The sequence below is a fragment of the Oryctolagus cuniculus genome, chromosome 9 (assembly GCF_964237555.1).
Source record: "Oryctolagus cuniculus chromosome 9, mOryCun1.1, whole genome shotgun sequence".
NCBI lineage: Eukaryota > Metazoa > Chordata > Mammalia > Lagomorpha > Leporidae > Oryctolagus > Oryctolagus cuniculus.
In genome coordinates, this window is record NC_091440.1 from 97,313,682 (window position 1) to 97,325,049 (window position 11,368).

An 11,368-nucleotide genomic window follows, 5' to 3' on the forward strand; every position below is an offset into this window, starting at 1 on the left:
CTGCCACCCATGTGGAAGACCTGGGTGTCGTTCCTGGCTCCTGACTTTGACCTGGCCCAGCCCATGCTGTTGTGGGCTTTTGAGTAGTAAATCAGCAGGTGGAAGGTCTGTCTGTCTTTCCTTCTCTATCATTCTGTCTTTCAAATAAATAAATAAAGCTAAAAACAAAATTCTAAACATTCCTTAACAGGAAGGTAGATTTTTTAAAAAATTAATTTGAGAGGAAGAGACAGATAGGGCAGGAGCTCCCATGTGCTGGTTCATTCCCCAGATGCCCACAGTCAGCTAAGACTGGGCTAAGGCCAAAGCTAGGAGCCAGGAACTGAATTCAGGTCTCTCGTGGGTGGCAGGAACCCAATCACTTGAGCCCTCACCACTGCCTCCCAGGGTCTGCATTGGCAGGGAGCTGGAATCAGGAGCTGGAGTTGGCTACCAAACCTGGGTACTCTGCTGTGGGAAGCAGATACCTTAATTAATCACTAAGCCAAATACCCACCTCTGGATTGTCTTAATGCTGTGCTTATAGACTGTACTCCTGTACAGCAGCTAACATGAAGGCACTAGAGCTAAAATATACCCAGGTGGCTAAACCTCAAAAATTTAATATTGAGAGCCAAAAAGGATGCGTTTATAGAAAAGGTATAATGTGTCGCTGTTTAAAACTTCAGAACACTCAAAATTATGCTATATGTTTTCATCTTTTATGACTGCATCAGAGCATTCAGGGAGTGATAAACATCACACTCATTCAATAATTCCCCATGGGGAGGGGGCGGGGGGCTCCAGCTGCATCTGTGAGTGAGGTTGGCTTTAGGGATCTTGGGTTCTCTCACCTCTCCCTCAGGTGTGCCACGGGGGAGGCTTGGCAGGATATCATGCTGGCCTGCATGCCAGGCAAGAAGTGTGCCCCAGAGTCTGAGCCCCACAACAGCACAGAAGGGGAGACCCCCTGCGGCAGCAGCTTCACCGTCTTCTACTTCATCAGCTTCTACATGCTTTGTGCCTTCCTGGTAAGCCAAGGAGGGCCTCAACAGTGACGGGGCAGCCCAGCACCTTGGTCTCTGCAGCTCATGATCAGGGTAACCCCATCAGAGAAGCTGACTTCTTAGGAATGCCCAGCCACACAAAGATACAGGCAGGAAGCCCTGGGCCAGAGCAAGAGCAAGTTCAGCCAGCATCTTTCTGTTCATTCTTGGCTCTTGTCCTGGTGGGGTTGTCCCAGAGGACAGAGGTGATGTATGGAGGCCTAGAGGGAGCTTACAGTCTTTTGGAACCTTGCTGAGGAGTGAGGAAAAGAAGATAGCCTGTCCCAGCAACTTGGTGTAAGGGAAGATGTCCAGCCTACATGTGGGCTCATTACATACAACTCTCAGGGGAGCCAGGTCAAGTTTATGTCCAAGAGACCCAGGATCTAGGAGCTGCTGTTTAAATGGCAACGTGATGCTGGGATTTAGAGATTTTGGCTTCTGCTGAGCAAGGGCACTAGCTGGCAAGGTAGATTCAAGAGGCAAGGGTGTAGGAAAGTCCTCTTCGAGTGCCTCATTTTACTCCTTGTTCTCTGCAGATCATCAATCTCTTTGTGGCTGTCATCATGGACAACTTTGACTACCTGACAAGGGACTGTCAGGAGAGGTCCCTGCTACTGTGCGCCAAGGCTTCCCGTGGGTTTGTAGCTGCCATGGCTGCGGCGGGGAGTCTGCTGCCCTTAGTGGCTGTTTCTGAGCCACTGGGTGGGAAAAGCTGTGTGACAGGCACCTGTGCTGCCATTTCTCTCCAAGAGCTTGTCACCCACTGCAGCGTGTGGGCCACCGGCCCCCGCCCCGGCGTCCATTGCGGGGCCTTCTCTGACCCAGCGGCAGGGGTCATCCACTTGTAGCTGAGGTTTGAAGCCCATGGGCACAGCGATTACAGAAAACACAGATGAGGCAGAGTGCGTTGTCCTTGGCCTTCTTTCATTTCAACTTCAGAATCTCGGCTGCCAGTCAGCGCCACCTTCAGTGGAGATGGAATGTATCCCAGCTCTGTCCCTAATCGCAGGCCTGTTAGTCATTTTCTCTGACACTTCTTGCATTTCTTCATTTGTAAAGCAAAGAAAAGTGAGAACCTGCGGGAATTTAGTTCAGTAAGTAGCCTGGGAGGTGCCTCCTTCCAGTAAAATTCTTCCAAGAAGCAACAGAAACATCAGAAATTAAGAGAAAAGAGAACCAACCCAGCAAGAAATGTGGTAGGATAATGAGCTAATCTTTCTTTTTTTAAGGATGTATTTATTTGAAAGGCAGAGTTACAAAAAGGCAAAGGCAGAGGCAGAGAGAGAGGGAGAGATCTTCCATCCTCTGGTTCACTCCCCAAATGGCCACAACGTCCGGAGCTGCGCCGATCTGAAGCCAGGAGTCAGGAACTTCTTTTGGGTCTCCCACGTGGGTGCAGGGGTCCAAGGAGTTGGGCCATCTTCTACTGTTTCTACTGCTTCTACTGCCCACGCAATAGCAGAGAGCTGGATCACAAGTGTAGAGCAGCCAGGACTCGAACCAGTGACCATATGGGACATCAGCACTGCAGGCGGGGGCTTTACCCACTGTGCCATTAGTGCTAGCCCCTGAGCTAACCTTAAAAAAAAAATAGGAAATAGGTCAACTGCTACTCCTAAACTACAAAGGAAGCAAAGGCTAAAAAAAAAATACCAGTAGCCAATGCAATAATTCACTCTGAAATGAGTCTAAATAGATGTACTTTAAAAACAACTAAATACACATTTAATATGCACATGATGCATATAACATAGGAGAAGAATTGGAAGGAAATTCTTCGATATATTAATACTGATTATTACTGAGTGGTGGCTTGTGCCTTCTTCCTTACCAAGTTTTCTGCTATGAATATTGTTGCACTTATGTTCTATGGAAACGGTTTCCCTTTCTAAGGTAAGAAGGAATAATGACTTCTGGAAGGAATATGCCGTTAAGACTTAAGGCTTGATGTCACTTCCTGAGGCAAATTTTTGCTCCATAGCGGAGCAATGAAACGCTGCTATGCACAAGTCAAGATTCAGCAATGCTGGCGCTGCACCAACAGAACAAACTCCATGGCACCTGGACAGCGCCAGCTGGGACAATGCGAAGGAACTACCCAAAGGGGTCAAACACAGATGGCTAAGCTTGAGGTGCGAATTCCCAAGACCAGGGGCCAAGTTAGCCGCATGCAAACTACAGCTGAATTGTGAGCTAAAGAAAGTCTTGTCCACACAAAGATGTCTCAGAATGTCTACCAAGAGTGAGCCCTTACCGGAAACAAGGCCTCCGAAACCTGTTAGAACCCTAGGCCGGGAGGGAAAGGCACACTCTTGGAAGTGGCCAGGAAGAACTCTGAGCAAATATCTGCCCTCAGCCCTCAGCCCCGAGACTTTTGAGAGCTTTAGGACTGGAGAGAGCTGAGCCTTCTGCAGGGACCTGGGGCCGTTGTCGCAGTCCGGCAGCAAGGCAGAGAGGCCTTTGTCTTGCAGCACGAAAGCAAAGTGTGTGGAGTAGAAGCATGACCTACGTGTCGGTGACGTTGCACAGTCACGCAGATCCTGAGGCCTGAAATGATATGAAAGACCCTTCGGAAGGATACATCGGTTTCTTTAAAAAAAAAAAATATTTATTTATTTATTTGAAAGTCCGAGCTACACAGAGAGAGAAGGAGAAGTTGGGGGTGGGGGGTGGTTTCCATTCACTGGTTCATTCACCAATGGACCACAATGGCCGGAGCTGCACTGATTCAAAGCCAGGAGCCAAGAGTTTCCTCTGGGTCTCCCACATGGGTGCAGGGGCCCAAGGACTTAGGCCATCTTCCACTGCTTTATCAGGCCATAGCAGAGAGCTAGATCAGAAGAGGAACAACCAGGACTAGAACCAGCACCCATATGGGATGCCAGTGTGGCAGGTGGAGGCTTAGCCTACTGCACCACAGCACCAGCCCCATCCCGGCTTTTTGAGAGGAGGAGGGAGCAAGCCAGGCCCCCAGCAGAAACACATGCAGCCACCCCACCTCTCCCTGTGGGCTCTGGTGCTGCCACTCATACTCTCACAGCAGGTGGCAATGAGGATTCAATCAAGAACATTTAGGAAAGGATTTGCCACGGTGCTGATGAATTGCAGGGCCCGGGTTAAATGTGCATCTGCCAAGGAGGTCCTTTTGCCATGCCTCATTCTGTGCAGCCACAGAGCTACCCCAGGACCGTGGCTCCTGCAGCTGCTGTCTCTCCGTCTCAGGTCCCTGGGTGGGGCTCCCAGCTTGAAGCTCAATTCGTAGCCTTGGCATGCCCTACAAATTACTGAACAGCTGGTTTCCTAATTTGAAAGGTGTAACAGTACGGAGTTGCTGTGAACATTAACAATGTCAGGTTCACGATCAGAAATAGCAGCATCTATGTGGGGAACATCTGGTACACCGCGCACACCTCCAGCACCATGGCTGTGACTATTATTATTACCCTGACTCAGCCGAGAAGCACAGCTCCTGCTCTCGAAGCCACCCAAGGACTCTCCTTATGGGGAGGGATTCTCAGGAAGGGGCTTCATTAGTGATCCCTGGCCTTGCCCTCCCTCTGCCTCACCTGAGCCTCCAGCCGTGCACCTAGCACCTGCAAGCTCTCATGCTCCCCTCCCTCACAGCCACCGTGGACCCCAGGTCGTTGCTGTGATCTCCTTTTTCCCAGGTGAGGAAATGAGGTCTCCTGTGTTCACAGGTGCAGAGCTGAGACCCGCACTCAGGAGCCCCAAGGCCACACCTCCCCGGCCTGCTGCTCCCTGTTTGCATGAGTTACAGTCAATAGCAGTTGTTTTATTATTTTTAAGCAAAATCAGCATGAGCGCCCCTTCTGTCTAGAGGCTCACAGAGTGTACGGTGATGAAAGCGGAGTGAGCAGCTGCCAAACCCTGACTCAGAGATGGGGCTGGGGGTTTCCTCGTGTGGGTTTGTGTCTGAGTCGCTGCAGCCCAGTGCCTCCTGCTAAGGAGAAAGCTTGGAGTGATCCACGTAGAGCCTGGAAACCAAGTCCCCTGTTCATTGTTTTAAAAATGTTTATAGATTGATTGATTTGAAAGTCAGAGTGACAGTGAGAGGGGGAGGGAGGGAGGGAGGGAGGAAGGAAGGGAGGGAAGGAGAGAGAGAGAGAGAGAGAGAGAGAGAGAGAGAGAGAGAGAGAATCTTTCATCCTCTGTTTCACTCTCCAAATGGCTGCAACAGCCAGGGCTGAGCCAGGAGGAAGCCAGGAGCCAGGAACTCCACCTGAGTCTCCCATGTAGGTGGTGAAGGACAAGGACTTGGGACATCTTCCACTGCCTTCCCAGACACCTTAGCTGGATCAGAAGTGGAGCAGCCAGGACCTGAGCAGGCACTCCCATACAGTACTTCGGTGTCTGGGGCAGCAGCTTAACCCACTGCACCCCAGCCCCTGTCCTGGGTCTCCTGTTCCTGATCCCCAGCATCCCTGCATCCCAGGCAGAGCAACTGCTCAGGCTGCAGACGCTAAGTCCTTGATTTGGAACTTGGATTTGTTATTTTCTCTCATGATGTTGTATCTAAGCCTCAGCCTCGTGGACTCCTGCCCCAGGGTTCTGGGTCAATTCATTTACATCTATTCCTACTAACAACCTCCCTTGCCATCCTGCCTGGCACGTTCTGCCCCTCTGAGTGGAGGGGCACGCAGGACACGGTCCAAGGCAGAATGTAGAGACCCCGTGGGCTGGAAGACCCACCGCCACCACCACCATGAGGCCAACATTCAGGGGTGCAGGCCACCCAGAGGAGTACCTGCCAACAAGAAGTGCCCCATTACCAGAGGGTTTGCAGAGTGCAAGCCCGCCCTCCCCAGGAAGACAAGACGTGCTTCCCTGAGGTTCCACGTGGTAGCATACTGTGTGTACCAGTAACATAAAGCCAAATTATAGGGCACTGCCGCCATCCATCATAGAATACATGAGACAGGTAATTTACAAAGCAGAGAGGTTTGTTTTGGACCCTGAGGCTGGGAAGTCACATCTGGTGGAAGCCTCGTGCTGATTCAACCAGGGCAAAAGCACCAAGGGTGAGGGGATACAGGCACAAGAGGCCACGTGTGACAGGCAGCCTGGCATCATACCAACTGGTTCCCCGCCCCAGAAAGGCGGAGCTCCCTCAGGTGACAAAGACACAGATGCAGGCTCTGCCCCATAGCCCAGATACTTCCCATCATACCCCACTCCCAGCACTGCCCCATGGAGGAATAAAGTGCCCAACACAGGAACTTTGGGGAGCAGCACGCTGAAGCTGTAGCAGACTTAGATCAGAGGGTCTGGGGGACCTGAGCAGGGTCTGAGATGCTTCCTTGCTTTCCAGCTAACAAGGTACCTGTCTTGAGAGGTGGTGGAAGATGACCCAAGTACTTGGGCCCCTGCCACCCTCCTAGGAGACCGAGATGAAGTTCCTGGTTGTTGGCTTCAGCCTGGCCTAGCCCTGGATGTTGTAATCATTTGCAGGCTGTGGAAAAAAGCCATGAGAGATGGGGCTGGTGCTGTGGCATAGTGGGCTAAGCCTCTGCCTGGGGCACCAGCATCCCATATTGGCACTGGTTCATGTCTCCACGGCTCCTCTTCCAATCCAGCTCTCTGCTGTGGCCTGGGAAAGCAGTAGAAGATGGCCCAAGTCTTTGGGCCCCTGTACCCACATGGGAGACCCAGAGAAAGCTCCAGGCTCTCCTGGCTTAAGATCAACTCAGCTTTGGCTGTTGCAGCCTTTTAGGGGAGTGAACCAGCAGATCGAAGATTTCTCTCTCTCTCTCTCTCTCTCTCTGCCTGTACTTCTCTGTAGCTCTGCCTTTCAAATAAATTAATTAATTAATCAGTCTTTAAAAAAAAAAGCTGCAAGATGGCCTGGAGCTGGAGGTGGGGGCGGGTGGGGGGAGGTGCTGAGGTTTGCAGTGTTGGAAGAGTAAGGAGGAAGCAGTCTGGTTGGAGTGCTGTGAGCAAGGAGGAGGAGAGGGCAGGAGGCAGCAGGCCAGCGTGGCGGCAGGGGTGAGGAGCCCCAGGGCACTCGCCAAGGGCAGATGTTTGATCTGACTGAATTAGCAAGCTGATAGATGTGTGCATGGGAAGACTGCCTGGGGAGCACACCCTGAGTTAGGTGCTCTCTCCTCCAGTGTTAAAGGCACTTGAACAGAAAAGCCGAAACCTCCAGGCTTGTGTCGACCCTGGGGCATGGTGGGAAAACACTCTCAGCTTGCATTCTAAGTGTATGGGGCAAACACACCATAGACATGGATAAAAACACATGCCAGGGCCGGCGCCGCGGCTCATTAGGCTAATCCTCCGCCTTGCGGTGCCGGCACACCGGGTTCTAGTCCCGGTCGGGGCACCGGATTCTGTCCCGGTTGCCCCTCTTCCAGGCCAGCTCTCTGCTGTGGCCAGGGAGTGCAGTGGAGGATGGCCCAAGTGCTTGGGTCCTGCACCCCATGGGAGACCAGGATAAGTACCTGGCTCCTGCCATCGGATCAGTGCGGTGTGCAGGCCGCAGCGCGCCGGCCGCGGCAGCCATTGGAGGGTGAACCAACGGCAAAGGAAGACCTTTCTTTTTTTCTTTTTTTTTTTTTTAACAGGCAGAGTGGACAGTGAAAGAGAGAGACAGAGAGAAAGGTCTTTCTTTTGCCGTTGGTTCACCCTCCAATGGCCACCGCGGCCGGCGCGCTGCGGCCTGCACACCACACTGATCCGAAAGCAGGAGCCAGGTGCTTCTCCTGGTCTCCCATGGGGTGCAGGGCCCAAGCACTTGGGCCATCCTCCACTGCATTCCCTGGCCACAGCAGAGAGCGGAAGAGGGGCACCCAGGACAGAATCTGGCACCCCGACCGGGACTAGAACCCAGTGTGCCGGCGCCGCAAGGCGGAGGATTAGCCTAGCGAGCCGCGGCACTGGCCAGAAGACCTTTCTCTCTGTCTCTCTCTCTCTCTCACTGTCCACTCTGCCTGTAAAAAAAAAAAAAAAAAAAAAAAAAAAAAAAAAAAACGCATGCCAGAATCCCGATAGTGGAGCAAATCCACTGGCCTGACAAGTGTGTAGGAGCCACCCGCCGAGACTTGCCCTTCTAGGGGCCGAAGCTGTGGCATGGCCAGTTAAACTGATGCCTGCAACATCATCCCAGATGGGCAGTGGTTCAAGTCCCGGCTGCTCCTCCACCAGCTCCCTGGGAAAGCAGTGGAAGATGGTTCAAGTGCTTGGACCCATGCCACCTACGTGGGAGACCCAGATGGAGTTGCAAGCTCCTCCTGGCTTCAGCCTGGCCCAGCCCAGAACTTCAGCTCGGAAGCCCTGCTCTGACTCCACGTGTGCCTTGTCACTGAATTCATCCGCCCAGACCCAGCAGATTGGGGTAAGTGTTGGCAAAGAGCAGCAGAAGCTGGACAGGCACATCACTGCTGATTTGTTGAGCCTACCGTGTGCACAGGGAACAGAGCTGAAGGGACTTCCCCTGCCCTCCTGGAACTTGGGGTCTGACAGCAAAACTGGACAGAGGTGTCCCGAACTGACACCATGGTCTCCTAAAGTTCTCCACCCTCCAGGCCTTGGAAGCCGAGTTCAGCATTGTTCTGGGAATGGCCAGGCCAGGGTGGTGCATTGGTCAGGGTCAGGGTCAGGAGGGAGCCAGAGCCTGGCTGTCCCATGAGCACAGGTCTGCAGGAGGGCATTAGAGAAGACCCCTGCACCTTCCCAAGAGGGGGCGCTCTGCCCAGGAGGTGTAGATAGCACTGCTTCCCCTGCAGCTGCTCTGGCCACAGGCCCCACACCAGGTCAAGGTCAGAGCCCAACTTGCATCTGCTCTAACCATATCTGTGCATTGTTCTCTTCCTTTCTTGAAACGTTCTCCCAAATGAGTTCTTTCAAGCCCGATATGGGACCTAAATTAGTATTCTGCCCTTCCAGGACAATTGCATACACCCAGCATCCCCTGGTCTTCCCCTGGCCGGGAGGGGCTGAGCCTGACATTCGATCACCTCACAGCTTGGTCCTCTGCGAGGAGTGGAGCAGACACCCGCATCCCTGGGCGTTCACCTGCTCGGTCTCTGTGCTAGCTGTGGTACGTGTTTGCACAGTACAACCGTAAAAACCCACCCTGAGAACAGGAATCTATTGGGACAGCATCAAGTATCTCACAGAGTGGAAGGGAAGACTCTGGGAGTTGCCGAGGGGCTGCCACGACAGCCAGGTTTATGTAAGGACAAAGTTAACGTGGACGCCAAGGCACCTGCTGCTGTCCCACCTGTTGGAAGCAGCGTTGCCGCCTCCACTCCGCCAGCGGGGGGCTCAACCCCCTGGGCCTCTGCCGCATTCACTGCAGCCACAATGTCTAGGTGGGGCCCTCTGGCAGGCAAGAGCAGGTCGTGTCTTTGGGCTGAGGGTGGCCCTGGCTCCTGTTCTTAGAACCTAAGAAGGGCTTTGAGATGGTGAGCCACAGAGAAAAGTAACAACTGCCCGTCCTCATCACAGAGGGCTGTACTGACTCAGGGCAGAATCTTTCCATTGCTCTGGACCCCAAGCTCTTGCTCAGCAGACAAATTCCATTGAAATGGCAACGAGGTCTGAAAATGTAAGCCATAAGGAAATAGCACAATTGTAATCTTAGGCGAAATCAGGGTAGACCAGAAGGCCTGGAAATGGACCCAGCAGAAAGGGCCCTGGAGTTCCCTCCACCTGAGACAGGAAGCACAGTCCCCACAATCAGCACAGAAGCTGACCCTCGGGAGCCCAGATACTGGAATGATCAGACATGGATCTTGAAATGACCATGATTAAGATGGCCACGGAATGGGGCCGGCGCTGTGGCACAGTAGGTTAATCCTCTGCCTGTATCCCATATGGGCACCGGTTCTAGTCCTGGCTGCTCCTCTTCCACTCCAGCTCTCTGCTATGGCCTGGGAAAGCAATAGAAGATGGCCCAAGGCCTTGGGCTCCTGCACCCATGTGGGAGACCCAGAAGAAGCTCCTGGCTCCTGGCTTTGGATCAGCCCAGTTCCGACAACTGTAGCCATTTGGGGAGTGAACCAGCGGATGGAAGACCTTTCTGTCTGTCTCTTCCTCTCACTATCTGTAATTCTATCTCTCAAATAAATAAATAAAATCTTTAAAAAAAAAAAAAAGATGGTCATGGAATTAAACAAGACGGAAATATTCAGATGTGAACTGTTAAGTGTAAAAAGCTCAAATGGTGGGACTGGCATTGTGGCATAGCAGGTAAAGCCTCCTGTAGCGCCAGCATCCCATATGGGCACCAGTTCGAGTCCCAGCTGTTCCACTTCCAATCCAGCTCTCTGCTATGGCCTGGGAAGGCTGTGGAAGATGGCCCAAGTCCTTGGACCCCTGCACCCATGTGGGAGACCAGGAAGTAGCTTCTGGCTCCTGACTTCAGCCTGGCCCAGCCCTGGCCATTGTGGCCATTTGGGGATTAAACCAGCAGATGGAAAATCTCTCTCTCTCTCTGTAACTTTACCTTTCACATAAATAAAAAAAAGAGTCCTATCTGCAAATCACATTGAATCTGTTTTAAAAAAAAAACGAATTAAACTTTTTAAAAATTTTTTCTTAAAAATAAAGAGATTGAGGAATGTGGGCAGAGCCCACAGGGATGGGGATTGGCGCCCTTATGAAAGAGGTGTGAGGCTCCCGCTTGCTTCTGCTGGGGACAGTAATGCAAGCAGGTGCCGCCTCTGCTGCAGACAGCAGTCCCCTACCAGACGCTGCATCTGTGGCGCCCTCGTCTTGGCTTCTCACCTCTAGAACTGTGAGCAATACTTTTCTGCTGTTTAGAAATTTTAAAAAGCTTTATAATATTGGATGGGAAATTACAAGGCTCTGATACTTTCAAAGGACCCACCAAGGTCTGAGTGCCACGGCTGCCTCTACTCCCACCAGCAGTTCGTGGTGTCCTTTTGTAGCCCTTATTATGTAATTACTGGGGCTGCGCTGTGGCATAGTGGTTAGTGCCACTGCCTGCAGTGTCAGCAACCCATATGGGCACTGGTTCGAGTCCTGGCTGCTCCACTTCTGATCCAGCTCTCTGCTGTTGCCTGGGAAGGCAGTGGAGGATGGCCCAGCTCCTTGGGCCCCTGAACCTGTGTAGGAGACCCAGAGAAGGCTCCTGGCTCCTGGCCTCAGGTCGGCACAGCTTCAGCCATTGTGGCCATCTGGGGAGTGACCCAGGGGATAGAAGACCTCTCTCTCTGTCTCTGCTTCTGCCTCTCTCTAGCTCTGCCTTTCAAATAAATAAATAAATTTTTTTTAAAAAAATAGGTAATTCCTGTTTTGATTTGAATTTCTGTAGTTATTTAATATATTACTTTGATATAATTGTATATCCTTTA